The following is a 5,929-nucleotide window of genomic DNA, read 5'->3' as shown; positions in this document are numbered from 1 at the left end:
CACCCTTCATTGCTGGTTCAGGGCAAACTGTCCAACCACATTCCTACCCTGAGATGATACAATGGGGACATTATACACTGGGGTCACTGACCACTTATAAAATTCCATGAACAGGCCCAGCTGGTCCCCTGGACATTTGGTAAATAGGATAAATCAAGGCTTATCTTCAGAAACAGGTTCCCCACCAAGTAGCTGCCCAAGGCCCAGGCCAGCCCCAAGTTTATGTGAAGCCTGCCTGCCATGTCCACAGCCCAGGCCTACCCCTCCAGGAGCCACTGGACTGCTTGTTCCTGGGATGTGACAAGCCAAAGACAGCCGCAGCCTTGAAGGACCACTATGCCCATCTGAAAGCAGTACCCAGGGGCCTATAGAAAGAAGAGGTGGTGAAACCAAGTGCCATAAAAATACCTTATTAGGCCAAACTAAGCACTATCAAAATGCTTTAAAATGTAGCAGGAGGAGATGTAAAGACTCAATGAGGTAAGAGAAAGTAACAATGGCTATCAGAATACACTAAAGAATCCACACTACTTCTCCCTTTACCTGGAAAAGGAAGCTTCTAGGCTACCTCCTCCTGAGCTGTGGCGTCTTGGTATCACTGATATTCTGACACCAGGTCGTTAAGGTTGCTCTCGGCCTCGGTGAACTCCGTCTCATCCATGCCTTTGCCCATGTACCAGTGCAGGAAGGCCTTGTGCCTGAGCATAGCTATAAACTGTTTGGCATCGCGTTTGAAGAGTTCCTGGATGGCTGTGTTGTTACCGATGAACGTGGCTGGCATTTTTAGCCCCCAGGGTGGGATGTCACAGATGGCTCTTTTCTCGTTGTGAGGGAGTCACTCAGCAAAGTAGCTGCTGTTCTTGTTCTGGATATTAAGCATTTGCTCATTCACCTCCCTGATGGACATGTGACCTCTGAAAATGGCAGCCACAGTTAGGTAGCCGCCATGTTGGGGGTCACGGGTGACCCTCATATTCTTAGCATCGAACAGCTGCTGAGTGAGCTCAGCCACGGTCAGGGCCCGGTACTGCCGGCTGGTCAGTGTGGCCAAGCCAGGCATAAAGAAGTGCAGCCTAGGAAATGGAGACATGCTCACAGGCAGCTTCAGCAGGTCGGCATTTAGCTGGCCCAGGAAGTGCAGGCATGTGGTGACCCCACTCATGGTGGCAGACACCAGGTGATTCAGGTCACCATAAGTGGGTGTGGTCACTTTTAAGGTTCTGGAACAAATGTTATGGAGCACTTCATTATCGATGCAGAACGTCTCGTCTGCATTTTCTATGAGCTGGTTGATGGAAAGGGTGGCATTGTAGGGCTCCATCACGGTGTCTGACACCCTGGGTGAGGGCAGAACACTGAATGTGTTTATGATCCTGTCTGGGTACTCCTCCCGAATTTCGCCCATGAGAAGTGTACCCATAACAGACCCGGTCCCCCCACCCAGGGAGTGGGTCAGCTAGAAACCTGCAGGCAATCACAGCTCGCAGCCTCTCTTCTCACAACAGCCATCACCGACTCCATCAGCTCCACGCCTTCTGTGTAGTACCCATTGGCCCAGTTGTTACTGGCCCCACACTGACCTGTAAGGCAGTACAGCCAGTTACTCGATGGCCAGGTAAATGGCAGTCACCACCACAATGCTAAAAGGGCCAAGTGTCACATGTGAAGTGAAAGCACCATTCACCCTGCATGTGGAGCAAATAAAACCCCCTCCCTCTAAGTTACAGGACAGCAGCCTTGCTTGGTAGAATCTAGATCAGGAGCCAATCCCGAGACAGCCAACAACAGACTCGCTGCAGGTGGCTCCTGCCCCTTCCCAGGCAATGGGAAGGCTGTAGTCATGGCCCCAACTCAGCTCCTTGCAGGGAGATTACCTCAGCTCCTCAAGTTCAGGAGACAGCTGGGCCTTCCTCCTTCAAAGCCCGTTTAGGAAAGGGAGACTGAGTGACTCAGAGGATGGGAGGGTGTTCAGGGGTCCCTGTTCCACAGTTCCCACAGAGATGACCTTGAGGCACTCATTGACTTTGAACTGCCCTGGCCAAGGAGCGGCACCTCAGTCCTCAGCCACAGCTCACCAAAGATGAAGTTGTCTAGCCTGAAGATCTGCCCAAAGGGCCCTGAGCGCATGGAGTCCATGGTGCCCGGCTCCAAATCCACCAGCACAGCGTGAGCCACGTACCTGCCACCTGAAGGGAATGGAAGGCATCGGTAAGGAGAGGCCAGCGTTTCCAGGAGAGCTATTGGGGCAAGACTGGAGTCTCACCACTGGCTTCGTTGTAGTACACATTGATGCACTCCAGCTGCAGGTCACTGTCCCCACAGTAGGTACCAGTGGAGTCGATGCCATGTTCACCAGATATCACCTCCCAGAACTGCGACAGATGTGAGAGGCCAGACAGGCCAGGGCTGAGTCACAGAGCTCAGGGAGTTGGAATTGCTCCAGTCCCTCTCCCACTTCCACCCCCACCCTCAGGCCGCTAAGTCCCTTGAGGTTCGACCTGGCATTCTTGCCAGCCACTGAGCTCCACCGCATCCTGGGCAGGGAGCCCAGGGACTGCAATGCAGACGTGCCACCCCTTCTACTGCCAACATCTTCACCGGCCACCTCACAGACCCTAGCTGTGCCCTTAGATTAGAAACCCTGGCTGCCAACCTTTGCGCCGATATCATTCCTGCAGTGTCCAGTTTGGGTGAGCATGAACTCCCTCATTGCCAATTCGGGACTATGGGCAGCAGAAGAAATGTGAAAAGGAGAAGCAATCACACAATGATTCAGCTGCAGCCCGCCAATGCTTAAGGAGCCCCACGCCCACCTCCCGCATCCTTCAATTGGGCTCCCACAATAAGAAACAGCTTTACTTTTCCACAGGTGTACCCACCTGTGAATCCCTTGGAGTTTAACGTCTATTGGAGAGATCAGGTGGCCTTGCTGTGGTCCTTTCCACACTGGGGAAATCTGGTCAACTGGAGAACTTCTTCCCTCGTCTTCAGTAAGACCAAACCCCTAGCTGAGATGAAACTGAATTTTCTTCCCGTGTGGGAGGGGAAGGCTTTTGTTTCCATATTCAAAGAGTGCCTTTGCACCTGTCCTAGATTGATGACATATTTTTGTGATTGATGAGATGAGTCCTTTCATCTCTTAGGACATCTGTGGTTAGGAAAGGCTTTCTGTATGCCAACTCAACAGGACCTAATTATAAGTTTTCCTCTGGAGCAGCTCAAATGCATCATAATCTATGGGTGTTAGAGGCAGTCAGTCCTCTGATTTCTTTAGAGTCTTCTTTAGAGTATGATTAGTTCTTCCACGTTTCCAGAGGACTACAGTCTCCACACAGAGCGAAGGTGATATTTGATTCCTAAAGCTGAGGATAGGTGTTGGGATGTGCCTGATGTGAAAAATGGGAGGCAGAGGCAGGAGGAACACTTGATTCCAGTAGTTCGAGACCATCCTAGGCAACAGAGCATGACCCCATCTCTACAACAATAGATAAAAAATTTCCCTCTGCGTGATGGTGTATGTCTGTAGTCCTAGCTACTTAAGAGGCTGAGATGGGAGTACTGCTTGAGCCCAGAAGAATGAAACTACAGCAAGCCATAATCACAGCACTGCAATGCAGCCTGAGTGACAGAGCAAGTCCCTGTCTCTGAAAAGAAAAGGAAAGAAATGCAAGTTTTTAAAATTGATTCGTGGGAGTAACCAAGTTTGAGGAGAAACAGAGGAAAAAAGAGCACTGAATGGTGAGGGTAGTGGCTGGTTCACCTCAGTTCCTAGCTAATTAATTGGCTTCTGAAAAATTTCTTACTAAAATCCCAGCTCTGGGGGTCAGTCATGTAGTCCAATGATAAATCCTAAATCCTTTACAAATGCTTTTTCTTTACATGCCTTCTAGTGAAAAATTCTTCAGTGCGTAAATATCAAGTGGTCTGAAATGATAGCAGCTGTTTATTAAAGAAATAACAACTGAGCCAGGTGAAGTGGCTCACATCTGTAATCCCAGCACTTTGGGAGTCCAAGGCGGGCAAATCACCAGAGGGCAGGAGTTTGAGACCAGCCGAGACAACATGGCAAAACCTCATCTCTACTAAAAATACAAAGCTGGGTTTGATGGTGCATGCCTGTAATCCCAGCTACTTGGGAGGTGAAGGTAGTGAATCTCTTGAACTCGGGACGCGGGGCTTGCAGTGAGCAAGCATAGCACCACAGCACTCCAGCCTAGGCAACAAGAGTGAAGCTCCATCTCCAAAAAAAAGAAAAAACAAAAGAAATAACATCTCAATTTTTTTGTTTGTTTTTGAGATTGAGTCTTTCTCCATCACCCAGGCTGGAGTGCAGTGGTGTGATTTTGACTCATTGCAACCTCCACCTCCCAGCTTCAAGTGATTCTTCTGCCTCAGCCTCCTGAGTAGCTGGGATTACAGGCATGTGCCACCATGCCCAGCTAATTTTTTATTTTAGGTAGAGACGGGGTTTTGCCATGTTGGTCAGGAAAATGTAGATCTCTTGCCTTCATGATCCACACTCCTCAGCCTCCCAAACTGCTGGAATTATAAGCATGAGATTTTAATTGTAAGCACTGCACCCAGGATTTCACATCTTGATTTTTGAAAACCACGAGTCAAATATTTTCCTTTTCTCATTTTACAGGTGTGCAGCCTAAAGGACAGAGAACTTAAAGAATTTTCCTAAGTGGCAGAATGCAGATTTAAGTTCTATCACTTTGGCCTCAGAGTTTGTGCTTTATTTTATTATGATAAATTCATCTTTTTTAAAACCAAGAGACATATGCAAAATTCTGCTACAATTAAAAAAAAAAAGCCTCTTCCTTTTCTTGACCATGGCTGCAGTCAGGGCTCACACTGCATTTTCTTTACTTATNCATTGAGCTTTTAGGCAAAACAGCTCCTTTTTAAAAACTAACACAACAGTAATTTAACTAACACTCATTGAGAGTTGAGTGTGTGACTGACAATCTTTTAAGGTCATTTAATCCAACAGCACTAATAAAAGATCAGTACTGTTTTTATTATATCTGTTTTATGGATCAATTAATGGAAACACAAAGGGGTTAAATGACTTGCTCGAGTTTATGTGGTAAGTGGTAGAGCAAAGATTCCAGACCATCTTTCCTGTCCTGAGCTTATGCTCACATAGTTTTGATAAAGTCTAGACTATATTTATCTATATTAATTTTATTTTTCATGAATTTGGTCCATTTCATCCTGCTATTTTTAATCTCAACTCACCTATGTGTTGGCCGTTTCTCAGATTTTTTTCATTAGCAAATAATAAGCAAATCACTTTTTTCTTATTCAAAGCATTCATGGACTCAGTAAAAAGAATGGCCAGAGGTTTAGTATAATGGCTTTCCCTGACCACCTACACACTACTTGTTCCTTCTCACTAGCCAGTTCTTCTCATTTTATTCTGGTTCACTTTTCTTACAGCTCTTATTACTACCTTCGAGATAAATGATAAGCAAGGACCTTGATCTTGTGGTTCACTATTTTATCCCCAGCCTCAATCACTTTGCATGGCATGTGAGAGTTACTTAAATGTTATTTACACAAAGGACTTTTGGAAATGGCCCATGACCTATTCACTAATCATAGTTATTAAAATGTTTAACACTTTCTCTGTATTTATCAAGTATTAGGCCGTATACAGCCAAAATGGACACATTGGGCTAGTATTATATTTGCTGTAAAGATTTTATTACTTTTTTCCTGATATTTGCTTTCATTTATTTTGATGGGTTTATATGGTAGATGGAGAAATGTGGACAAAGGTCAGGACTCAACATAAACAGAGAGCAGAATTTTATGTACTTGTTTTTTTTCTTTTCTTTTATATTTTACCAATAAATAGGAACCACGTCACATTAACTTCCTCATATAATGTCTACTGTGAGGTCATGCGCCTAACAGATAT

The 5,929-nt window shown here is 46.1% G+C and overlaps 1 pseudogene; it reads right to left on the bottom strand.

Annotated features, from left to right (window-relative positions):
• Positions 1–559: 559 nt before the first annotated feature.
• On the bottom strand, positions 560–2,710 carry LOC108298676 (annotated as a pseudogene).
• Positions 2,711–5,929: the final 3,219 nt, after the last annotated feature.

The sequence above is a fragment of the Cebus imitator genome, unplaced genomic scaffold (assembly GCF_001604975.1).
Source record: "Cebus imitator isolate Cc_AM_T3 unplaced genomic scaffold, Cebus_imitator-1.0 Scaffold1036, whole genome shotgun sequence".
In the NCBI taxonomy this organism is placed as follows: domain Eukaryota; kingdom Metazoa; phylum Chordata; class Mammalia; order Primates; family Cebidae; genus Cebus; species Cebus imitator.
This window is presented reverse-complemented; position numbering and strand designations above follow the sequence as displayed.